The sequence below is a fragment of the Lagopus muta genome, chromosome 23 (genome assembly GCF_023343835.1).
Source record: "Lagopus muta isolate bLagMut1 chromosome 23, bLagMut1 primary, whole genome shotgun sequence".
Lineage (NCBI taxonomy): Eukaryota > Metazoa > Chordata > Aves > Galliformes > Phasianidae > Lagopus > Lagopus muta.
In genome coordinates, this window is record NC_064455.1 from 2323727 (window position 1) to 2349184 (window position 25458).

At 63.9% G+C, this 25458-nt stretch overlaps 1 protein-coding gene across 4 annotated transcripts in view; it reads right to left on the bottom strand.

The window, feature by feature from the left end:
- AHDC1 (AT-hook DNA binding motif containing 1) overlaps window positions 1-25458 on the bottom strand; it is a 43158-nt gene that overhangs the window by 14742 nt on the left and 2958 nt on the right. Inside the window, exon 2 of one of the 4 annotated variants that reach the window (XM_048969052.1) lies at window positions 1472-1581. The exons of the other annotated variants lie outside the window; for them this stretch is intronic. The gene's annotated coding sequence lies outside the window, so the exon portion shown is untranslated. The remainder of the gene's footprint in view (window positions 1-1471; window positions 1582-25458) is intronic. 4 annotated transcript variants of the gene reach the window in all.

Sequence of the window (25458 nt, forward strand, 5' to 3'; positions counted from 1 at the left end):
TGCAGCAGTGCAGGGCTGAGGAGGAGAGCGGTGGTGAGCAGCAGGTGGGACAGGGCTGCGGGACGCCCTCCAGCCAAGGGGTGCAGCTCAATGGGGGGTGCCTTGGGTGAACCCTGCGCCTCGCTGCTGGGATGGGAAAACACCACAGTCACCACCCCCCCCCCCCAAAAAAATGCCACCCCCACCATGCCACCCCACCCTGCTGTCCCCAAGGTCGGCTCACGGCAGGGATGAGCACCTTGGTAAGCATCCATAGGTGGGGAGACACAGGAATGGGGACAAAGCTGCGTTCCCACCTCACACAGCTACAGGGATGGGCGCCCTGGGCAGGTCCCTGCAGCATGGGGACTCTTCCATCCCCTCGTACTACAGGCTGGGGTTTCCTGAGCCTTGGGACATACATTGCTGCAATGCTCCCTGCTCCATCCCTGTGTGCCAGGTCAGCGCTGCAGGCCTCTCCAGTGCAGCTCACTGGGCGCACTGGGCATCCCGCAGCCAGCAGTGGCTGGAAGCATTGCCTCATCTTCAGCACTGCTTGGGGATCTCCTGCCTCCTCGCACCCCACCGCACGCAAACCTCAGGTGCAAACCCGGTCCCGGGTGTGAACCCATCATTGGATGCAAACCCAGCACTGGGTGCAAAACCCCTGAAAGCAAACCCATCCTTGGGTGCAAACTCATCGATGGGTGCCAAATCCCTGGGTGCAAACCCACCCCTGGGTGCAAGTGCAGCTCTGGGTGCAAACCCACCCCCGTGGGCACACCCAGCAGGGGGATGCTGAGCCCCAGCCCCCAGCACTCTGCTCCCTCCCCGTCTGCTCCATCCTGCCGGTGCCACCCGGTCCCCCCCCTGCTGCCAGCCTCACCCTCCGGATACATCAGACAGGTCTCTTCCCCCCCACTCCCCCCGCCCCCCCCCAGGCTCTCTGCTCGGCGTCTGGCTGAGCTAAGCGTATTTAGCGCTTTTAATTGTTCTTAATAAATCAATCCCGCCAGCCCCTTAAATCATTTTTGTGGCTTCCCTCTCCGCCGTCCCCGCGGCTGCGCTCGCGTGGAGCCTGCTGTCTGCAGCACTGCCGGGGGGGGTGGGAGGGGGAGGGGGGTCCGGCTGCACCCCAGGTGTCCCAGCACACAGAGCTGGGTTCTGGGGGGGTCCTGCCTCAGTTTCCCTTGTTGTGCGGTGGGCAGGAGGGGCACAGCAAGATGCGGGACCTGGGGGTGCCAAGAAGGAGCAGGCTGGCTCTGCACCCATGCGCTCTGATGCAGGGATGGAGATTCTCATCTGCGCCTCAGTTTCCCCACAAAAGCCACCCCAGCGCCCACCCATGGGACCCCCAACCTCACCCTCATTGGGGGCTGTGCTGCGGGGGGCGCCCAGAGGGGGGGTGCCTGCAGGGAGGGGGGGTCCCAGCACGGCCCGGTGGGGCGGTGGGCAGCCTGCAGACCCCGCAGGGCTGGAGGAGAGAGCTAACCTTGACACAGTTGCAGCAGTCGCTAATAGCAGGCAATACGCCTGTTCTTGGGGGACTGTTGCAGTTGCTAAGATACTGGCAGCCGTGTGAATGGAAATGGGTCAGTAAACCTGTGGAGAGATAGTGTGACACTGTAACCAGCACAGCTGTTGCAGCCTACATCGAAATCCCACCCTTTCAATATTTATCACTCCCGCCTTCGGCTCCTTCCTCCCAGCGATTTTCCACCTTCCTCCCCGCGCGGCGCTGCGCCCGGAGGCTGAGATGGGGAGAGGGGATGAGGAAGGGGGGGGTGCAGGGAGATGGGGCCGGAGCAGAGCCCCTAAGACGGGTCCCCCCCCCTCCGAGAGCAGGATGGAACCCGTGCTGAGAGAGACGGAGCAGGAAGCAGCCCCTGATCCCAGCCCCCCCCATAGGAAAAGGGGTGAGAAGGTCAATTCGCTCCTGTCCCTCCTTCAGGCGCCGGGGGGAAATTCCAGGCCAGGAGGGACGCGTCCATCCGTCCATCTGTCCGTCCATCCGTCCCACTGCACGGCCACATGGCTCAGCCGGAGCCTTGCACACACGTGTGCACACATGAGGGCTGTGCACACCTCCCCCCCCCCCCCCAGTCCCCTCCAGCCACCCTTGGCACAGAGTGCAGAGCAGCACTGCGCATCCCCAAATACTGCAGCACCACCCGCGTGCTCCAGCAGCCCCCAAATAGCACAGCATCCCCCAAGAACTTCAGCATCCCCCAAAACTTCAGCATCCCAAATGCTTCAAGGTCCCCTCAATCCCCACAGCATCACCCACACAGCGCGGCGTCCCCAAACAGCGCAACGCCACCCCAAATCGTGCAGCACCCCAAATGCTCCAGCATTTCCCTGGATGTTCCAGCATCCCCCTGAAGGCTCCAGCAGCCCCCGAAATGCTCCAGCACCCCAAATGCTCCAGCATCCCAAATCCTCCAGGATCCCAAATCTTCCAGGATCCCAAATCCTTGGGATCCCCAAATACTCCAGCATCCTGAATGATCCAGCATCCCAAATCCTCCAGGGTCCCAAATGCTCCAGCATCCCAAATACTAAAACATCCCAAATCCCTGGGATCCTCAAATGCTCCAGGATCCCAAATCCTCCCAGGTCTCAAATCCTCAGGACCCCAAAATACTCCAGCATCCTAAATCCTTGCGATCCCCAAATACTGCAGCATCCCAAATCCTCCAGGATCCCAAATCCTCAGGGTCCCCAAACATTCCAGAATCCCAAATGCTCCAAAATCCTCAAATGTTCCAGCATCTCAAATCCTCCTGGGTTTCAAATCCTCAGGACCCCGAAATCTTTCAGCATCCCAAACCCTTGAGATCCCCAAGTGCTCCAGGATCCCAAATCCTCATGATCCCAAATGCTGCAGCATCCTAAATCCTCAGGATCCCAAGTGCTCCAGGATCCCAAATGCTCCAGCATCCCAAATCCTCATGATCCCAAAAGCTGTTGCATCCCAATCCTCGGATCCCCAAAAGCTCCAGGATCCAAAATCCTCAGGATCCCAAAAGCTGCAGCATCCCACATCCTGGGGACCCCAAATCCACACGATCCCGACGCCTCAGCCCGGCCCCGAGGCAGCGCCCCGCACGCACACGTTGGAATCCCGCTCCGTTCCGCCGTGCGGCCCGGGGCCTCGCCGCGCTTCGGGGCTGAGCGCCGCACCGTTTGCCGTCCCCGACCCCGAAGCGCCGGCGCTCGGCTGCGGGACGCGGGCGGCGACGTCCCAATGGCTGCAGCCGTGCGGAGGGGGGGTGGAGGGTCGGAGGAGGGAAGAAGCTGCGAACATCTGCTCGCAGGGAAGAAGGGACAGTCCGGGAAAATGTGCAGAGCTGCTGGAAGGGGCCCCGGCCGCGCGGGTCGGGGGGTGGGGGGGGAGAGAGATGAGCAAACCCCCAAGGCTGCAGCTGCGCTGGGGCTCAGCGGGGTGCGGGGGGGCGGCGGGACGGGGTTGGGGGAGCGGGGAAACTGAGGCACGCAGAGCAGGAACGCGCTTTGGGGTCGAGCCCGTGTCCCACGCACATCCCACGTGCCTCGGGTCGGGTCAAGGAGCACGGAGCGGATTTATAGCACGGGATACGGCACCGCTGGGGATGGGGGAAGAGTTGTGGGGAGGCTGTGAGCGCGCACAGAGCTCGCCTCCGCCCCAAAGGCGCTCCCTGCCATCCTCCCAACCCTCCCTCCCCCCCCCCCCCCCGCAGGTGGCTGGAGCAGAACGGTTGGTATGGAGACAGGGAAGCACGGGCTGCCTGGGTAAGGTGACATTCGGCAGATGCCAGGCTCGGGCTCGCCGCAGCCCGCCCTGCAAAGCGGCACAGGGAGAGCGGGCAGCGGGGAGGGGGCGCGGGGAACGCGGGCAGAACGGACCCCCCTCCCCTCTTCATCCCCCCGCGGAGTGACTTTGCAGAGGGGACAATTAGCAGATGGCTAATGAGATACTCCACGCTTGGGGCGAGCGCGCGGTTCGCACCCGGGTAAGGTGACACCGAGTCCCACGGTGGGGGCACCGGGGCCGCTCCACGCAACCCATGGCCCCGGTGCTGGAGATCAAAGGGCCGGCAGTGGGGCCGGGACGGATTCCCGTCACGCAAAGGGCCGGAGAGCTCATCCGTGCCGGGCCAGGAGGGCCGGGGGGGCCCCCGGAGCGGCCCACACAAAGAGCCCGCGGCCCCGAGCCCCCCGTGCCCCCCTGCCCCGGGCTGCGCTCCCTGACCCCTGCGCTGGGGAGGCTGGAGCCCGCTAATGAGCTCAGCGCAGCCCCAGGCCCCGCAGCCCCGTCAGGTGTGGGGTCACGGCTCACCCCGGGCCGGGGGGGCCGCGTGGCACGGAATGGATGCAGACGGGAGGAAGCCGGTGATGCTCAGCGCTCCGCATCCCCCCCCTTTATCCCCTCCTTTCCCCAGTGCCCCCCGTCCGCTTCGTTAGGAACGCTCTGCAGAGCGCAGCCAGAAACAGCACCGCTATGGGGCACAGGAACGCCCAGAGCCGCGCACCCACAGCGGGGACACCGCTCTGCCCCGCGCTGCACCTTCGTCCTCCTCCTCCTCCTCCTCCCTCTCCTCTCTGCCCTAAAGCAAGGCAGCTCCGCAGCGCTCTGCCGAGCTACGAACTCCACTTCCAGATTTTCAGTGCGACCTTCTGGCTACCTGGCTCCGGCAGTGCTCGATGCCCCCTCTGATCTCTCCTCCCCTCCGGCCCCACAGCGTCCCCAGGGAGTGCGAGCCGGGCTGGATGGCTGCGGGGGGGCTGCGGGAGGGAGAGGTCAGCCTGCACCTGGCCGCAGTGCCTCACCGGGACGGGGTGAACCCGACCCGAGAGGAAGAGGAGGGAGAGCGAAGAAGAGCTCCTCTGCAAACTGCGTGCACGTGTGACGGTCGCTTTTGCTGCCCCCGAGTGCGCCCCGACCCCCAGATCTGAGCCCGTGGGATGGGGGATGCGGGGTATGGGGTACGAGACAGGGGATGCGGGATGTGGCAAATAGGATGTGGGATGCGGGATGCGGCCCCGTCCTCACGCCCCAACGTCGTCGACCCCGCGTCCCCCGGCGCCGCGCCAGAGAACCGGGGGGGAAAGAAGGGAGGAAAGACGTAAAAGCCCCAAAATATCCCGAAGCCGCGCTGGGAGGGGAGGGCAGGGCGGCGGGGCTGCTCCGCAGGGCACCATCAGCTTCCCAACAGCCAACGGAAAAGAAGAAAAACCCCCAACCCAATGCAACGCAGATGGAACCCCCCCCATCCAGCGCCGTCCCCCCCCCAGCCCCGCGCCCGCAGCCCCCTGCCCGCCCCGCTCCCCCCGGCACCCCGCTCCCCTCCGCTCTCCCTTGCACTCTGCTCGTTGGTGTGTTCCTCAGCTGCAGGAAATTCCTGATGCTCTCCATCATGCAGGCTGCATCCCCCGCCCTGCCAAGGCTCCCCTCCAAAGGACAGACATGTGCTGGACATCCCGCGCACACGACGGCACAGGAATCTCTCCCCTCCCCGCAGCCGCCGGGGATTTGCTCTCTGCTCGCCGCTCCTTCTCTCCCTTTTTATTTTCAACTCCTGCGAAGTGAGCCCCCTCCTCCCTCCCCTCGCTGGCGGTGACGGCGCTGAGCAGCCCAGCCCTGGCCGTTCCCCTCCTGCCTTTCCCTCTGTCTCCCTCTCTCCGCGAGACCGCTCCTGATCTTATTTTAATTCGTCTCAGACGGTGTTGGAGTGTTATTTTAAGAGAGAGGATATGCACAGACATTGTGTTTTCTGCTTTTTCCTGGCCCCGAGCCAGGCTCTCTGGGCTGTCAGCTACCCACTGTGTTGCAGTCACGTGTGGGAAGAGGCAGCCAGAGCAGCCTCACAACTCCTGGTAGCAGCATGGAAATCAAGTGTGCACTTTCTTCCCTCTGTATGTGTCTGTATTATTAATAGCGTCTCTCTCTGCGAGTTATCCATAATGTATCTTAATACCTGTCCGTCTGTAAATGATGCATTACGGCGTGCACACACAATGCTGTCGGGCCGGGCGGGGGGGATGCAGCCGTGCAGTGTCACCGTCCCACCCTGCGGGCAGCAGGGCAGAGCTCAGCCACCCTTTGGGACGCCCCCCGGGGACGCAGCGATGCCCACGAGGTGCCATCAGCCCCGGGCAGCTCTGTGCTCCCCAAGCCCTCGGCGCAGCACGGCGTGAGGGGGATGCGCCCCCCAGACCCCCTCCCCAGAGCACAGTGCTGGCTGTGCCTGCAGCGCCCCACAGCGCTCGGCCGGCGGCTCCAGGGGACGCTCGGCGCCTGCGGTCTCGGGGTCCCCCCGTGTGCCAGCAGCACAGAACAGCAATGCAGCACCGCCGAGCTCTGCAGCCGCACGGTGCACACGTGGGTGCAGCAGCGTGCGACGCCCCGACGTGCAGATGTGCACAGCTGTCGTCCCAGCCTGCCTGCACCCAGTGCTGCACATCACCGCCCGGGCGCCGCGCGTCGCCGGCACTCTGCCCCACATTGCGCCCCACGGCGGCACCCTGAACATAGAGCCGCCCCCCCCAACCCCCCGGGCCACCCCCCACGTCCCAAATCCCACATCCCAGGGCTGCTGGGAGCAGGAATCCAGGAAGGCGAGCGGGGAGCTCGAGGCTTCGCGTTTCTGGATTCTGGTTCCCGTTTCTGCTCCCGGCTGTTTCCATGGAAACTGGCGTCGGACCTGGGAAAATAAGGTTAGGGTTTGCACGGGGGCCCTCCGCCAGCGCCTGCCACCCCCAGCCGGCGGGCACACGCACACACCGTGCTTTGGGGACACGGCGCACTCTGACATCCCCCACGCTCCCACCTCGGGAGCCCAAATCGCGGCGGGTGTTGGGGACACGCAGTGCCACGCTCCGCTTGGCGGCCTCGCCGTGCGCTGCTGCGGTCAGTGGCACAGGGAGACCCCGCCGAGCCGCCTCCCCTCCTCGCCCTCCTTCCCATCTCCCGGCTCGGCCCTACGGAGAACTTCACAGCAACGCGGCGGTGCCGGGAGCCGTCCCACCCCACGGACACCCACGTGCAGCCATCGGCCCCGCAGCCCCACCTGGGCTTTCCCAGCGCCGCCGGAGCTCCCCATCTCGGGACCCCCATTTTGGCACCGGGGAAGGGTGGCGGGGAGCCGGAGCGGGGAGAGAACCAGGACACGGCACCCCAGGGGAGCCTTGCAGCCTAATGAATGGAGGCTTTTAAAAAGCACTTTGAGTGAGAAGTGCCGGAGTAGGAACTAATTATTCCTCCTGCGTGCGCAACACACTCGTACGCACACCCGTGCACGCGCGCAGGCGCCCTGCTGCCTCCCGGCCCCGCAGCTGCACGGATCGCGGCGCAGCACCCAGCGCAGCACCCAGCACCATGGCAGCACCATGGCAGCACCATGGCAGCACCATGGCAGCACCATGGCAGCACCATGGCAGCACCATGGCAGCACCATGGCAGCACCATGGCAGCACCATGGCAGCACCATGGCAGCACCATGGCAGCACCATGGCAGCACCATGGCAGCACCATGGCAGCACCATGGCAGCACCATGGCAGCACCATGGCAGCACCGCCGCAGCCGAGGCTCTGCCTTTTGGCCTCTCTCTCCCCCGGGTGCAGCCGCGGGTCCCCCCTTTGGGTGCCGTTGCTGGCGGCCGGCTGGGTGCTGCCGGGGCTCGGGGCGACGCTCGCGCTCCTTTCCCCCTTTCTGCGGCTCCCGCTGTTTTTTGGAAGGGTTCCCTCCGCCCCTTCCTCGTTTTATTACAGATCCGCCATTTCACGGCGCTCGAAGGCCGCCCTCTCCCCGACGGACGGCACCTGGAGCCCCGCGCAGGTGTGACCTCGCCGAGGCCATCGGGCGGCTGTCATATTATGGGATGCTTGGAGCCGAGCCCGGCCCCGCGCCGCGGCCCCGCTGTGTCGCACCGTGCCAACAGCTTTGGGGACGCGGTGCTGTCCCCTCTGCGGTCCCCGCGGTGCGCTGCACCATTTTGCATTCTGGTGCTGACCGGGCCCTGCTAACCTCCCACTCCCACCCCCACAACGGGCTGCGTTTCAGCTGCTCTTGAAATCTGTCCAGGCTGGATTCATCACAAGAGCCCTCAAGCGGCTGCAAACAAACAGAAAAAAAAAAAAGAGAGAGAGAGAGAAAGAGAAAGAGAGAGAAAGGGAGCGAGAAAAGCGATCGATCGGCGCTGGGGGGCCCGAGCCCCTCCGGTGGCTTCGACCCGGCCCCCCACTCACGGCCACATTGAGCGCAGGGGTGCGGGGAAGGGGCTGCGGGGGGCTCGGGCGTGGGAACGGGGTGCCCGCAGCCCCCGGTGGCGATGCGGTGCTGCTCCTCTCTGCTCCCCTTCCCGGTGCACCGCTCTGCAACTTCCCTCTTGTGGTTACTGCAGTTCAGAAAGCAAACAGGAGAGAGAAATAGGAAATCGCAGGGATTGCGGCGCGGGGGCCGGGCTGGGGTGCGCCCTGCGCTGTGGTGGGGGGGGGGAACCCCGCGGGGTTGGTGCACGGGAGGCAGAATCCATGCCGTGGGGGGGGAGGGGGGAACACGGGCCGGGAGACGCGGCGTTACGACGGGCACTCCGCCCTGCCCTGGCTGGGATGAAGGGCAGGAAACATCGCGGAGGGAACCGGTGCGGCGCGCTCGCGGTGCTGCGCCGGGTTTTTAATAGGGGCCGGGTGATTTTAGCACCGCTAACGATCCCATCTGCGGTTGCCACGCTCCAGCTCCGCGCCCGGCTCTGCTCTGCCCTGCCGGAGCCGCTCCGGGGCCGAAGATGCTGCAGCCAAGGCGGTGACACGGTGACACGGTGCAGCGCTGCGCGCCGGCTGCAAACACCGCAGCTCTGCGAAGGCTGCTCCGACCCCGACCCTCCCCTGTGCTGCAGGAGAGCCGCCGCCAAGCCCAGCTCCCTTCGGCTGATTAGCAGAGACGGAGATTTACTGCTAATTACCCGCGCCGCAGTTGTGCTCGCAGGCCTGGGCACGGAGGGGGGGCACGGCGGGGCAGGGGGTGTGCGGTGCCGGGGATTCAGCCCCATGCTGTCACCGCGTCCACAGCATGAAACACAACTGCAGTGGGGAACGGCACCAAAAGGTGATGCAGGTTTGGGTGTCACCACAGCGCCGAGGAGCCCCGTGGGTCCCCTAGAGCTCACTGGGACCCACTCCTGTCCCCCAGCCCCCTCGGCTCCTGGCTCTCCCTCTGCCTCAGGCACGCACAGAGCACGGCACAAGCCATCCTCCGTGCCCTCAGCATGCACACAAGTGGGCCAAACCCTGCCCTCCGAGCAGGGGAGGCTGTTCCAGCCCCCACCATCCATGCCCAGCCGGGGGCAGCTGGCAGCCTGATAGCCAAGCGCCCAGCCTCGCCCCCCATTCCCACTCCCCATAGACAGCTGCATCCGCTGAGCCCCTCGCACCACAGCGCAGCGCCCGTGGGGGTGGGCAGCTCCCCGCAGCCCATCACCCAGCCAGCAGCACTATGGCAGGAGGAGAGGGGCACGGGGCCGGCACTGCAGGGCTCCTCTTCCTCCTGCAATGTCAACCCACTGCTCTGCATCCGCCAAGGCTGCCCTTGGACGAGCTGCCGGCTGCGCTGCCTGGGTTGCCAAGCCCAGGACAAGCTCTTTAGCTGGGCTCTGCCAGAACAGATGCCTGGGCTACTGTAATTCTTCCTAGCACGGATTGGGAGGGGAAAAAAAGCAACCTCGTTTAAGCACTGCAGAGGCTGCTGCTTCTGCAAATCCCACCCAAGAGGGACCCCCGAAAGCCGGAGCACAGAGCAGGGTGGCACAGGAACGGCTGCGCCGGGAGGGGAGGTGATGCACGGCGAGGCACAGCAAAACGTGGCTCCATCACCAGCTGGGGAGGAGAGAGCAACCACTGCAAGGACAAGTGGGAACCGCGCGCTCCGTGCCACCGGTGTCCTTGCAGCCGCTCGCCTGCTTCATGTCGATGCTCCCCACCAAACAAAGATCCCGTTCTCATGGCAATGTCCTTTGCAGAACAGGCAGAGAGCAACGCGAGGCGGATTCAGCAGAGCTGTGGGGAGGAGAGAGCTGGACCCAAACAGAACGGTTCCCTGCGCTGCTCGGGGAGGTTTGTGCTCCTTCTCGCGCTCCCTGTGAGTTTCTCCCTCTGCAACCCCCCCTCTCAACCCAAACCCCCCCATGGCTCCCCACACTGCTTGGCCACAGGGGCAGGAAAGGGCTGTGCCACGGCCGTGGCGCACGCAAAGGAGGCCAGCAGCATTTCCACAAAGACAGTTTCTTCCATTGGCTGCAGTTTGGGGCTGCCAAAAGCCAAAACAAGAATGGAAACATCCCATTTTTTTGGCCAAAATTCAAGGCAGGTTTTTTTTTCTTCTTCTTTCTTTCTTTCTTTTTTTTTTCCCCCTCATCTTTGGTTAGGAACGGAAATTCCCTGCCATGAAAACATGACGAAACCCCAAACCAAAACACAGCTCGGAACGAAACCTTCGCCCGGTTCCCCAGGGATGCCATGCAGGGCAGGTCCCAGGGCTGGGCACTGCGGGGGAAGAAGCACCATGGGGATCTCTCCACCCACCAACACTGCTTCCCCCTCCCTCCGTGTGCCTTTGGGTGACACCGCCGCTTCCCATCCCCACTTCTGCACTGCCAGACATCAAAAGCGGTGCCACGGAGCTGGGAAGGAGCTGCTCTGCACACAGCACACACAGATGGACGCGGGTTCTGTCCGGTTTCCATCCATCCTGAGCTCCCGTGCAGGGCTTGTGTGTCACATCTCGGGGTGCCAGCACCCCCCCCGGCGCACCCAGTGCTCGCAGCAGATGCTCAGCTGCAGGATGAATGGCCCTCCCCACCCCAGGCCCTGCTCTGCAGCTCCCGTTCCGGAGCCTGGATCCGGCCACGCAGGCTGAATAAGGCTCTGCCTTTGTCCGGCTCCCCCCGTCGCGCTTCCCCTTATCTACCCGGCCGCCTTGCCAAGACCACGAGGCTGTGAGCAGGGAGAGGCCATGCGGCATCTCCCGGGGCTGTTAACTCTTCTCTGCTCTGCGCACGTTCTCCAGCCCCATCCCACAGCCATCCCTGCTCCTCCTCACCCCTGCATCCCAGCCGCCCCGCTGCGTGCTGCCCCGTGCACCCCTCCCATCTCCCTGGCACCCTGGGGGGGGTTGGGGGTGGGCGCGGGGCCCTGCGGCCCACGGGTGTCCCCAGGGCAGAGCACAGCCCGGCGATGTGCTGCACTGCTGTGCGCAGCAATTAACCTCGGGAGAGCAGCGCGGCCGCTGCCAAGAACCACATTAGGTGTGTGTGGCAGTGTCTAGACATGCAAGAGACCAGAGGCCTTGATCTGGAGGAAGGCGGCTCGGTCCCTTCCCCCCTCCCCGCCCCCCCCTCCCGGCCTTGGCACGGGGTTCAGCCGCCCCAGCACTGCTCTTCCCAGCAGGGTTGGCCGGGTGTGGGATGCTCAGCGCGAGGCAGAGCCCTGCCCCACATCCCAACACACCAGGGGGCTCTGGAAGCATCACGGTGCCGTTTGGCACAGCAAGGCCACAGAGCCACACAATGGGTGCCCCAACACCGCACCGCCAGGGCGGGCAGTGAGAACAGAAGGGAGAAAAGCAGCAGCAAGCTGCACCCAACCCACCTCCCAGACAACAGCAACCATCCCAACCATCCCAACCATCCCGGGGGAGCCAGCAGCAAGCCCCCAGGGCCAGGGATGGAGCTGGGCAGGGTCCCCACTCACCACCTCCCCATATCCATACCCACGGTGCTCGGCTGCATCACACAGCCTGGTGCTGCCCGTCCCCTCCTGCCACGCAGTGCCGGGCTGTGGCCTCGTGGGTGCTGCAGGGACAGGTGGGTGCTTTGGGGATGGGGTGGGTGCTCCCCCGGCACCCCCTGCTCTCACCTCTACCCCAGCCGGCTGCGGAATGCTTCGGGAGAAGAGATTTTCCCGACGTTAATTAATTAAAATAAACAGCAAATTAAATACAGCAAAATTAAAATAGCTCCGGAAATTAATTTTCAACAAAACCCACCTGGAAAGGCTGGATATTTAAAGAATTAATGGAGCCCTCCGAGACCATAAAGAACCGCCGAACTCCCGGCATCCACCAGCCCCCTCCGATACCCCCGGGGGGCGCGGGGCCGTGGGGAAATGAGGACGGGACCCCCGGTCGGAGCCCACCCCGCACCCACACGCCTTGTCTCCGCACCGCCCCGCGCCGCCGCGTGGCCCTGCTGGTGGCTGCACGTGGCTGCGGTGCGAGAGCGAAGGGAGGAGGGAGGAGGAGAGGCTGAGCTCGCAGCTCTGCTCCTCCTGCTGTGCGCTGCGCGGCACCACGCGCTCCGGCTCGCACCCTGGCAAAATCACCGCCTCCAAAAACCCCACTGCTCACCCCACGTTTCATCCCCACGAACGCGGCTGGATGAATGGGCGGCAGGGCTGGGCAAAGCTCCTTATGGAGGGGTGCGAGGGGCCGGGACCCCCCCCAACCCCCCACAGCTGCAGCGCGCAGAGCTGGGAGCCCCCCCGGCCTCCCTGGTGCCGTTTCCTCTCCCCGCACGCTGGGTGTGTGCGCCGGGAAACACCGGTGAGCAAAAAAGCTCCGGAAGGAAACAGAGAAAGCGAGAAGAAGCGTGCAGGTGGGGAGCAGGAGAGCTCGGGGCCGCCCCCAGCCCGGGGGGGGGTTGGGAGCACTGCCTGCAAACCGCACGCGTCTCCCAGCCGCTCCCCCCGTGGGGGAAACTGAGGCACGCGGGGGGCGGCTCTGCACCCCCGCCCTCTCCAGCGCTGCGGCCGGGATGACACCAGCTCCTCCAGCTCCTCCCGCTCCACCCTGTTCCTGCAGGAACCCACGAGCCCCAGAGCCGGGCGCACCGCCAGCACCGCCGCTCCCACCCGCACACGGCACTGCGATCGGCTCCGGCCTCGCACCGCACCGCGTCCCGCAGCGGGGCACCGCGACCTCGGCCCCGCGCCCTGGCAGGTTTCCCCTTCGCTTGCCAGCGATGCCAACGGGCAGAGGTGGAGGACGATGGAAGCAGAGGGCGAAGGAAAGCGGTGCGCGGGGGAAGGGGTGATTATTTGTTCCCCCGTTTATTTGCTTGCTGCAGACAAAGGTGGCTCTGCGTGCCGGCCGGGAGGGCGCGGGACGCCGGTGGGGCAGCCGCTCCGGGGCTCTGGGTGGCCGCTTCCTCCGCACACAGATGGCTGTTTCGACTCAGTCGAGCGCTTGACCTAAATCTCCTCCTGATCCACGGGAGCTGCAGTCCCTCAGCAGCACAGCTCAAGGCGAGGAGGAGGAGGAGGAGGAGGAGGAGGAGGAAGGGAGCCAGCAGCAGACCGGCGGGAGGGTCACGCCGTGGGGTCCCCACCCCGGGGCTGGCGGAGGGTGGAAATCTCCACCATCTCCGACCTATCTCCGATATCTCCCCAAATCTCCGAAACCTCGGAAATCTCCGAAATCTCCCACGCTTTCAGCCCCGGCTCCCACTTTCCGCGCCTGCGCGCCCGGCCCCGCAGCTTCGACGCCCCGGCAGCCCACTTCCTCGCCCAGGGGCCTCGCAGAGGAAGCTCCAACGGTTCCGAAAGTTTTCGGCTGTGACTCAGCCGCTGGCTGGGGTGGCCGAGGTTGGCCCCGACGTGGGGCCGCGGGACCCCGGCGGTTCGGGGGGATTTTTGGGCTCCCCAGACGAGGGCTGTCTGCACCGCGCCGCGCTCCACCCCCAGTGTCAGAGCAGCCCAAACCGGCTCCCAGCGACAGCAGAAAGCTTTTAAAATCCCCTACGCGCGGCATGACTCACTCCAAAGCCAGTGCCCAAAACAAGCTCCGACACGGAGAGGAATGGAGACGGCAGAGATGTTGGGGGCGGGCAGGAGGGGCTGGGGAGGGCCGGGGAGGGGGAAAAGGGGGAGAGAGGGAGACAGAAGGAGGCAGAGAAAGAGAAGAGGCAGAAATAACAGCATCTGAAACTCTGCCTGCTGGAGGCTAATTGGTTCCGGCACAGCCTGGTTTGTTTGGCAATGTTTCCTCTAATCCTTCAGGCTCCGCGCTCCCAGCCCCAGAGACGCGGGGACATCGCTCCGCCCGGCACCGACACCCGGGCAGCGCCGCTGCGGCACTGGGGGCCGCCTACCCCCCCCCCAGTAGTGGCGGTGCCCCCCGGGGGTCTCCAACCGGGGGCTGCGAGCACCCGCCACGGGGACGGCGCGTACCCCTCGGTGGGAGGATGCTCGGAGGCAGCGGCCGGGGCGGCGGAGGGAAAGGGAAGGGAAGGAAGGGAAGGGGAAGAAAGGGGGGGCCCCACGGCCCAGCATGGCCGAGCCAGAGCACTCGCCAAGAGTCGGCAGCTTTGTTCCAGGTGCCGGCTCCCTTTTTTTCATTAGGCTAATGGGATGCGGATGCATTATTCCATTCCACATGCTGCTAATGAACCACTCAGGCCAGTGCATTTGCATTAATGTGCAAAGCACTGGAGGAGGGTGGAGTGGCTGCATCTGGCCAAGCCTGACCTTCCCGCGCCGCCCAGCCTTCCCGACGCGCGGCCCCGCAGCCCCCGAGAGCCGCGCGCTCCCGCAGCCCCGCACGGACCCTTGATCTCCCCGGGGCGGCTCCGGCGCACATTCCAAGACACATTAACCAGCCCCAACCTTCGGTGGCCCCGCCGTTGTTGGGCCTGCTGGGTTCCATCACCCCTCCCTGCACAAACGCAGGCCGGGCTCTGGTGCCCCGCGTGCTGGGAACTGTGACGGCGCTGCCGAGCACGGCGCTGCTCCCCTAGGAGTCACCGCGTCCTGCAAGGAGCTGCCCCTTCCCTGACCGCGAGCCCCAGCACCGCAGGACTGTGGCAGGACCTCCCCGGTCCGCTCTGTTGGGTGAGAGGAGAAGGGGGGCTGCCCCCCTCCCGGGTCCCCCCGATGCTGGCACTCGGTGCTGGGCGCGGGCGTCATCGGAGCCCTTCGGTTGTTTGTTACAGCTCCCAACTGCCTCCGTCCCCGGAGAGGTTTCGAAGGCGAGTGACCCAAGAACTGGAATGTGCAGAGCCTCCAGCAAACAGAGCCAGCTGCCTGCGCCCGCGCAGGGGGGGCGGTGAGGGGAGAGCAGCCGGCCCCGCGGCACGGCACGGCACGGCACGGCACGGCACCACGTGGCACAGCATGGCACGGCGCTGCGTGGCACCACATGGCAAAGCGTGGCACGGCGCGGCACAGCACGGCACGGCACGGTTCTGCATGGCATGGCACAGCACAATGCACTGTGGCACAGCGCAGCGGTGCGTGGCGTGGTGCCGCATGGCACAGCACAGCCCCGTGCACATGGCCCCAGCCTGCTCTCCCAGGGCTGACTGGATTGAAATGAGGTTGGCACATCCCCAGCTCTGGCAAGAGGCCTCACTCTGCCCCTCGAACCACTTGAGCTCCCCTTTCCTCTCTCCCGCCTGCTCCCCATCTGATTTCTGGAGGCATCCTGGCATAGAGACACGTGCAGGTAGGATGCTGTGCTCCCCACCTGGCTCCAGACCTGAATCCCTGGGTGGCCAAAGGACAAACAGACTCACCCCAGGTGCCAAGAGGGAGGGAGGACGGGCGCAGCCCTGCTGCCCTCTGGGTTTGCAGGAGGTGTGGTGGGGTCTCAGGCAGCTCCGTGCCCGCCAGCATGCAGAGCCCCAGCGCCCGAGCGCGTGCACGCGGATGTCTGGGTTTGTCACAGCCTGGTGAGCAAGTTAATCTCAGGCTCCCTGACACGTGGAATAAAATCGCGATCCCATAATGGAATTCATTCGTCTTCCTGTCCAGGCAGAGAACAAGCCCCCTGCCGGAGCCAGGGCGCGGGAGCCAGGGCCAGGCACTCACTGGGGGACCCCGCTGCCCTGCTGGGAACCACAGGTGTGTGCGAGTTCCTGTGGGGCACGTAAAGCACCCGGCTGTGCTGCGTCCCCTCCTGGGGCACTGCTGGGGTTGGCAGTGTGGGTCCACTGGGCTGGACCTGCAGCGTGCGTAAATGGGAAGGGAAACTGAGGCAAGAGGTGGTGCAGGGCTGAGGGCAAGGCTGGTGGCAGGGCGAGGATGTGGGACAACATCCCTGCGTCTCTCACCTTTGATAGCATCAGAGCAGCCAGCCCCAGCCACGGGGACCCCACTGGGTCGGCACCAGCTGGGACACCGGTGCCATGATGCCTTGGCACGGCCACACAGCCCTGGAGGCTGAGTCACGCACTGCATTTTCCCCCTCTTGTTGCCACACTTACTAGCAATGGATAAAAGCCCTTTTGGGAAGCTGAGCAGAGGAGGAGGCCGCAGGACAGCTTGGCTGCTCGGTGCCTCAGTTTCCCTGCAGCACCCAGGGTGTCCCCTGCCCATGGGGTGGGGGTGCCAGCAGCGGGCAGCGCAGGGGCAGCTCCCACCACCCCCTCTGAAATCCCAACTCGGCAATGCCGAAGGTTCACCCACGCTCCTGCAACGTGGAGAGGAGGAGAAGGAGGAAGAGGAGGAGGAGGAGGGCTGCTCCTTCCTGGGCACACAAAGCCCCTTTCATAGGGAGTTGAGTTTGGGTTTCCTCCACCAGCCCGGCACCTCGCTGCCTCCTGCCCTGCCAGCACGGTGAGGCGGGGAGGAACGCTGCGGTGGGAGCGGGACGGGCGCCCGGTCCTGGCCTGGCCTTTGGGATGTGAGCGGGGCAGCACCGGGCACCGCACTCCCACCTCCCCAGTGCACTTCAGGATCCTATGGGCAGGCAGCCCCCAGGGCTACAGGGGGATTGGGTGGCCCCCTTCCATCGCCCTGGCCCTCCCCATAATTTTTCCCTCCTGTCGGCTTTTAATTACGCCCCTAATAAAAGTGGCTTGCAGGAAAACGGGAGCTTTGTTGCTCAGGAGCTCATCTGCTCCCGCTGCTCCTTCCCCGCTTTAAACCATAATCCTCAGCTGGGGATGCTGCAATTAGCCACTGCGGGGCCGGGCGCCGTGTCATGCAGGATTAGGGCTCCCTTCGGTGGGGAGGTGGGGGACCCAGCCCCAGTGGGGCGATGGGCCTGGATGGGATGGGCTGAACTCCCCACAGCCCCCAAAGCAGCTGGGACCCGCAGCCCCACTAACGGCCCTGCAGGAAGAGCAGGTTTGGCAGGAGATTAGAGCAGCTGTGGGGGGGGAGGAGTGGGGGAAGAGATGCTCTCTTACAGCCTCAGGGCCCCCCCTTGGCAATGCAGCCCCCTGCGGCACTCGCTGATCTGCCCCCATCACTGCACCAATGCCAACGCCGGGGGGGAATTTTTGGGGCATCAGCAGGAGAGGCGCAGATCCCCAACCCTCCAGGCCTCCAGAAACAGGCAGGCTCATGGAGGTTCATACAATACGTAAAAACAGGGCTCCTGATGTCCCCACATCCACATCCAGCCCCAGCGCCTGCCCCCAGGGCCTGGGGAGGGAAACTGAGGCACGGGGACCAAGTTCTCGCAATGCAACGGCCTGTTGAGCAAGGAGAGAGGTGGAACTGCCACACTGGCACACTTGGGAGATGGCAACAGCCCCGTCCCTAGGCAGGAGGGTGGCACTTGCAAGGGGTGCAACACCTCCCAGGGTAAAAGACCTACAGCACCGTGCTCAAACCCAGCAGAAGGGACGGGGACCACGGGGCCCTCGTGCACAGTGCCGATGCGCATAGGGAAGGAGCAGCGGGTTGGGTCGTTCAGCCCCACAGAGCCCCCAAAAGAGCCTGCGCACAGCTCCCCAGTGCCTGCTCACCAATCAGCCTCTTCCCACGGCTGAGGAGGAGAGCGGGGAGCGCAGGCGCTCGTTAGCGGCCGCTCATTAAGAGCCCTCTGGGAGGACCAAGGTACCCGGGGCACCTGCACCTCCTTCTAATGAGCTGCAGCACCGGCACAGGGCCCTCGGCTGCGGCATCACGGGGCCACGAGGCGGGGGCTGTCCCCTATCTGAGCTGCAGTGTGGGTTCCCCGTGGCCGAGCAGAAAGGGAGGGACGCGGGAGTTGAGTCACAGTGACAACTGCAGCGGTGGCAGCTGCTGAGGAACGCCCTGAGCTCACTGCCAGCACCGGGCGGCTCCTGGGGACACGCGACTGCCAAAGTGTCACCCCGCACCCATGGGTGCTGTGCTGCAGGGACACTGACGACAGCACGGTGATGTCCGCCCCCTGTGTGGGATCCTGGGGTCTGGTCCATGCAGCGGGCGTCCCCAGATTGGGACAGAACACAGATGTCCCACCCCCGGGGACCTTAAAGCACCATGCAGCGCAGGGGGAGGGCAGCTCAGGGACCAAGGGACACAGCACTGGGGTGGCACCGAGCCCCCAACCCCGCTCCCGCAGCCCCCAGCCCCGACCTGCACGGGGCTCCCTCGTTAATGTTTACTCGGCTTCGTTAGCGCCAGCACATCACCATGGCAACCATGCAAGCTGCGCGCCGCCATCGGCGCCACCGCCACGAGGCGCAGGAATGGCACGTGGGGTCACCACGGACCCCCATCACAGCCTCCACCCCACCGTGCTGTATGGGACCGGGGGGGGCGAGGGGGTGAGGGGACGTTGGGGGTCACCTTCTCCCTGCTGGGTGCGGTGGCCTGGTGTCACCCAGCCGTGGTGACAGCACCCAAAATGCCCGGCGCTGCGGGCTGCTCGGCTGCAGGCGTGTGTGCAGCGCTGCCAACACGCCTCTGCGGTGCATTATTTATAAAACACGGGAGCAGAGGGCTCAGCAGCAGCTGCCACCCTGCCTGGCGTCACGGAGCCATCGAGCACGGCGGCCTGGTGGCACTGCGGCCCCGGTGACCAGCAGGGACGACGGGGATGACAGTGCCTGTGGGGCTGGCAGAGCCACGGGGTGACCAGATGCCACCTTCATGCGCAGCACGTGGCTGCTGCGGCACGTGGGGACATCCAGCGCGTCCCCACATCCCCCACGTTATTACTGCAGCACCCCGAGCTGTGGGGCGAACCCACTGCACGCAGCTCTGGGTCCAGCCAAGGGGTGCCCCCACCCCATGCCCAGCCAGCCCTGCGTAGCCCCACGCAGCCCCCCCAGAGCAGGATGCGACCCCCAGCCTCCTGCTCGTGCCATCGAGCTCCGTCTGCTACTGCAAACAGGTTTTCAGTAAGCCTAGCAGAATTCGCCTGCCTCCTCCTCCCCCCTTCCAGTCCCACCTCTGGGCTGCGGGAAGGCTGAGTTCGGGCTTTAATTTTTCATTATTAATTTCCCATCGACGCCGAGAGGCGCCGGTGCTCGCCCAGCTGCCCCCAGCATCGCCCCCCGCGCTCCCTCGCGCTCTCCTGGAGATCTGCACCGGCTGAAGGCGAGCCAGGCTGCCGATAGGATTAATTCTGCATGACTGCCCATCTCCACAGGGGTATCTAAGACCCTCAGGCCTGCAGCAATCTTTAAAATTCCTCCAGCCCAACTTAATTCCCTCTTCCTGCAGAGCTGGCGCATCTGCTGCAGTCAGACACAGAGCGAGGGAGATGGAGGGAGAGGGGAGACGGCACCCAGGATGTGGTGGCACTTCTCTGTGGCTGCGTCCCTGTCCCCAAGGACGTCCCTCAGGGCCACCCAAAGCCACACCGGCCACCCATCACCAGAGAGGGTTTGTATTGGGAATGAGGGAAACTGAGTCACCCTCGGGATAGCCATGGGCTCTGCACCGTGGCCCTGATTGCTGTCACCTTTGACACATTGCCTGGACCCCATCACCAGGAGGTTGACCTAAATTTATTTTTTTTTCCAAATATTTGTGGTTCTGCTTTGATGGAAGAGGCTTCTTCACCACCCCTTTTCACTCATCCTCTGCTTCCCTGCAGCCCTGAAGAATGGAATGCGGGATCTGAGCATCGCCTGGGGGCAATCCAGGGCCACGGATGTTGGGACAGCTCATGCAATGCAGCTGCGGTGGGAAAGCACACCATGGAGGTGCTGAGCACACCCCAGCCACCCCTGCTGCATCCCTGGTGCTCCTCAGCATCCCCTCCATGCACGGGCAGAACCCAGGGGCTGTGAGGATGAGCCCCACCATAGGGCACGGAGCTGGGACTTGGCCCCGCTGTCACACTGGAGCTATCCTACTGTCAACCTTGTGTCCCCAGCTGAGGCTCTCGTGGGACAAAGACCTCAACATCACGCATGGGGACTTGCGCAGCCCAACCATACGCTGCAGGACCCTGCACTCACACGAAACATCCTTGAACACAACCAGGCTGCAGCGTCCCCCCAGTTCCCCGCCACGCTCCGTGACAGCCACGTGTCCTCAAGCTTTGAAGGCTCAGCCTCCACCTCCACAGGGGTTCAGTCAACCTGTAGGGGTTGCTGGGGGGGAGCCTGCTGCCAAACCCCCACCCCTGCCTCTGCCAGCATCAGAGCCGCCATCCTCCTCCCCTTCCTCCTCCTCCTCCTCATCTGCAGCGACCGCCACCAAACCCAGGAGACCCATCCCTCTGCCTCCTTCCCTGCAACTTGCACCATTTGCCTGGCAGCCAGGAGGAAGGAGGGGAGCGCAGCCCATCCCAGCTGCTAGCGGAGCTGGGGATACATGCATTTAAATCACTTATATCTTTACTTTCTCCTGCGCTGGCTGTGAGATGGGCTTTTTTTGCATGCGTAATTAGGGGGTGGAACAGATGGTGGAGGGTTCGTTTAAAGTAATGCATCCATTAAAATAACCTTCACTGTCGGGGACTGCGCTCCGACAGGGGCCTGTTTCACCGGGGGCGGTGGGGAGGGAGAGCTTTGTTCTGTAGGAAGGGGTCAGATTTTTGGGAAGGTGGATGGGGACCCAACTGCAGGATCCATCATCCTGGCTCATGGGAGTGAAGCTGGCATGGATGCTCCAACCCATATTACCAGCACAGTAAGTGGGAGCCTGGACCAAGCCGGGACTGGAGTGGGGAGAAATCGCTCCTCCGTGGGGCTGAAGAGGTTCCTTCTGGATCTGAACTGGACCCCTCCAGGACTCGGTTTCCATAGCAATATGACGTGCATCCTGCAGTGGGATGGAGGGAATGGGAAACCCTTTGGCCAGTCCTTCGGGCCAGACCTCCAACCATCACCCAGTGGTGCATTTTGGAGGAGGCCTCTGAAACAGTGGGGTTTTGCTGCTTGGTGGAGCATTGGGGCGATGCTGCAGGGTGGCACAGGGTCTGCAAGGATCGTGCCCACCACCACCCACCCGCGTCCCACCTCCTGCCTCCTGGCACAGAACAGAAGGGGACAGCTCGCCTTTCCTGTCCAGCAGCAACCACCTCTCCTGTTTCAAGCTCCCGGGAGAGGCAGGAGGCTTTGTTCAGGAATTGGAGGAGCGGAGGCCAGAGAAAGCGCGAGTGCCCTGCCAGCTCTTGTGTTTCACTCCCGAGGAATGCCGGGGAGGGGAGGGGAGCACAGCTTTCCCCCTTCCCGATGGGCTCTGGGCCTGGCTGCAGGGTGCTTTGCTGCTGCAGGGAGGAAGAGGAGGGTGTGGGGACGAAGGACGGGGGTCTGGCTGTGATTCTGGGGAGGTGGGCGGCATCAGCGTGGCTCACAGTGGTTGCAAAGGCAATCATGGTGGCACAGCAGTACCATGCTGGTTTTGTTGGAGCAGATGTAATAATTCAGAGCGAGAGCTGCCAAGCAAATATCACATCCTGCCTTGAAGCAGGAGACATTTGGGTACCCCAAATCTGTAGGCTCCAGAGGAGCACACACCATTCCCAGCAACAGGGTCATGGCTGGGGAAGGGCAAGAGCAGCAGCAAACCCAAACCCACCCATGCGTGTTCAAATATTTAGTGTGCACTTGCTAAGGTGCTTCTGCTGCCTTTAGGGCATCTCTGCGTTTGAAGCATCAGAGAGGAGCTGAGGTGGGAACATGGGGGATGGGGAGCAAATGCCAGGGCTGCAGGGCTGGAGGGTGTTCTCTCCTTCCCAGCTGGGCCCAGGGGGACCACATGGCCTGGGTTGCTCCTCACCAGGGAGCTCGCAAGGACTCAGACAAGCCCAAGGACTGCCCATCACGGCCACAGCCCCCCGCCGCACACCTCCAAATTTTCCTCATCCTCCTCATCTTCCAGTCCCAGCACTTGCAGCACCCTGGGCCATCCCCAAGCACTGCCATGGCCTGGGGTACAGCCAGCAGCCGCAGCAACACAGGGGCTGATGCCAGCAGCCAGCAGCTCTGTGCAATGAGTGCAATGCAATAAGGGCAGCAATGGCGGGGCTGGCTGAGGCGACATGGGACAGCAGCGTGCTGGGGAAACTAACAGGCAAGAGGGGCTACACAGACAGGTCAGCTTACCCTGCTGCCATCCCTTTCAGTCACCCCTTTCCTCATCCAGCTTCACTTGCTACTACCCCCAGCACTCAACCACTGCCCTGGCCAGGCCTCAACTAGGCCTCATCCAGGCCTTGACTGCACCTCAACCAGGCCTTGACTGCACCTCAACCAGGCCTTGGGCAGGCCTCAAATAGGCCTCAACTAGGCCTCATCCAGGCCTTGACTGCACCTCAACCAGGCCTTGGGCAGGCCTCAACTAGGCCTCAACTAGGCCTCAATCAGGCCTTGACAGCACCTCAACCAGGCCTTGACCAGGCCTTGACCGACCTCAACTAGGCCTTGACCAGGCCTTGACTGACCTCAACTAGGCCTTGACCAGGCCTTGACTGACCTTAACTAGGCCTCATCCAGGCCTCAACAAGGCCTTGAGCACACCTCAACTAGGCCTCAATAAGGTTCTAACCAGGCCTTGACCAGACATTGACCATGCCTCAACTAGGCCCCAAATGCCACAACCAGACCCTGACAGGCCTTGACCAGGCCTTGAACACACCTCAACCAGGCCTTGAAAGCCTCAACTGGGCCCCGACCAGGCCCCAAACACCCTGACCAGGCCCTGACACCACAACAACTACCCCACAAGTACCCCCTTCCTTCCCCACCAACTCCCCAAGCTCTGTGCTGAGGGCAACAGCTCTGGGAGGGGCACAGTTGGCCCCTGACAACAATGGTGCCCTGTGTCAGCCCCGCACCCATGGCCAGGCAGCAGCCATCACCTCAGGGCACGCCGCTGGCCGCTCTCACCTCTACACTCCACTCACTGCTTCCCAGCTCCCTCCTGACAAATCCCAGCTCCTGATCGCTTCTCCTCCCCACGGGTCCATATTAAGCTACATTCTCCTTTCAGCTGGGTGGAAAACAGCAGTAATAACCATGTGGAGAGAGCCGTGCCCCCCACCTCCACTTCCCTCCCACTTCGGGGTTCAAATTTCATTTCAGCAAAAAAGCTTCCCCCGCCTCCAATTTCTTCCCCCAAACCAAGCCGCTGTCGTCTCGTCTGATCTCGGCAGGGGCCGTATGGATGCTCGGCTCCTCCTGGTTCAGGATCTGCTGCCAATCTGGACCTCGCAAACTGGTTCTCACACGGCTCCCGCCTGGCACCTCCCTCTCGGCATTTATTATTTCATCATTGTCCTTCCTCAGCTCGCTCCCATGCCACCACCCCGGGTGCCCCCGGCTCCTCATCCCAACTCCAACCACCGAGTTGGCCGGGTGAGATTTATTCCCGGCGAATTCCCGGGGGCCGGCAGCTGGAGGAGCCCGGAGCTGCCTCCCTCTCTCCCGCAGCTGAAGATCTCATCTCCCTCGCCCAAGGCGCTCCGTCCTCCTCCTCCAGATATTTTAGGCCCAGGTTTTGCGAGGAATTTACAGGCGCCGAGCCCAAGCCGATGCGCTGAAGTCAGCAGGAGGCGAGGAGCGTGCGCAGGGCTCGGGGCCCCGGGGGGTGGCGGCGCAGGGAAGGGATGCTGCTGCTGGCCTGGAGCTCGTTGAGCCGCGGGAAGGGCAGAGGTTGGGGCTGGCGGATGCCAGAACCACTCAGCTCTCCCTCCGCGAGGATCAATACCACATTTCGGCTTCCTGCCTCGCGAGGCTGCCGCAGCCCTCACGCCTGCGCGGGGGTGGCTTCGGGTGGGAGCGGGGGTCTCCATGCTCTCCACCACAGCGCTGTGTCCCCGCTGCCATACACCTCGCTCCCTGTGATCTACGCTCCAGCCCCGTACGCCAACCCCTCCTGCTGCCCCTCGGCTCCCCTCGAACCCTCAAGTCACTCCGGTGTCCCCGTAGGCTTCACCCCACTGCAAAGGGAATCCTCGGCACACAGCCTGCCTTTGTCACGGCCCTGCTGGCACACACCCGCCCTACGTGCTCCAACAGGTGAGCCCCCAGGGCAGCGTTCCTGCCCGGGCCAGTAACTGTCCCCACCGGGCAGCGGGTTCACGGTGCTGTTCCGCCCGGCACGTCTCTCCCTGCCACATCCTCGGCCGGTGAGGCACAACGCAAGGGGGGGGGGGGGGGGCAGCGGATTTAATGAGCTCCCCGGAGGCATCGCCGCGCACCCCCCTCCCGTGCCCGGGAACCGTCGCTCTGAAACACAACCCCTCGGTGGCAGAGCTGGAAAAAAACCACAGGGCACATTGCTCTCCCCCCGCTCCTTCCCCGCCTCCCCCAGCTTTCTGCTCTCCTGCCGATGCCAAAGACCCAGCCGGGCTCTTGTGCTTTCACTCGCAGCTGCAGCTGCCGATTTTCGCTGTAAGCCCTTGTGCCTAGAAGGCCCAGAGCGAGGGATTCTGGGACGCGGTGATTGAAGACAGCACCAGCGCAGAGACCATTGCTCAGACTTTCCCTGTCTGTCGCCCCAACGCTCAACCCACAGAGAGGGAAATAAAAAAAAAAAATAAAAAAGGGAAAAAAAAAAAAAAAGAAAGAAAAGAAAAAAAAGCAAAGCAGAGAGCAAAACGGACTCAGCTCAGCTCGCCCCTTCCCACCCACGCGGCGCTGCTTGCTTTGCTCATCGGCACCTCCAGCCCTCGCCCCTGCCATGCAGCCCCAAAACAGGCAGTGAGGTCCAGCTGCACCGCGCTGTGATGCTGAGCTGCCCCCCAGCACCGCTGTGCATGGCATCAGAAACTCACGGCCGGCACCCAGCAGCATCCCGGTTGTTTCCCTGCTCTGGTGTTTTTCAAAGGGTGAACCTTTTGCAGAGTGAGGGCAATGCTGGCGTGCGTGGCTGCGCACCAGGTGTGATGCACGAGCACAGCGGGCTCCTCGTGCAATGCCTCGGGATGAGCAGCAGGAGCAGAGCCCTGCACACAAGTTAGTTGCCATGCACAGAAGGGCTTCAACTGCTATGGGGGAACATTTGGGATGCAGCCCTGCAGCTGGGCTCATGTCCCCAGGTCCATTCTGCATGCAAAGACCCCCGAGGGATGGGGTCCCCAGTAGAGGAGTGCAACAGAGGTGCAATGCCTGCCCTGCAAACCCACGTGCTGCACTAGGCACGGTGCAGGGCAGCGTCCCACTGACCCCAGGTGCAGCAGCACTAACACCAACCTCGACAAGGAAGGGCCAAACGCAGAGCACACCACGCTGCACAGCACCCTGTTCTCACACGGGGGCTGCACCCCAAGGGACAGAGCCCGCAGCGCCACCCTGACCTTTCAGGGGTGTTCTGCAGAGCATCCCCCAAAG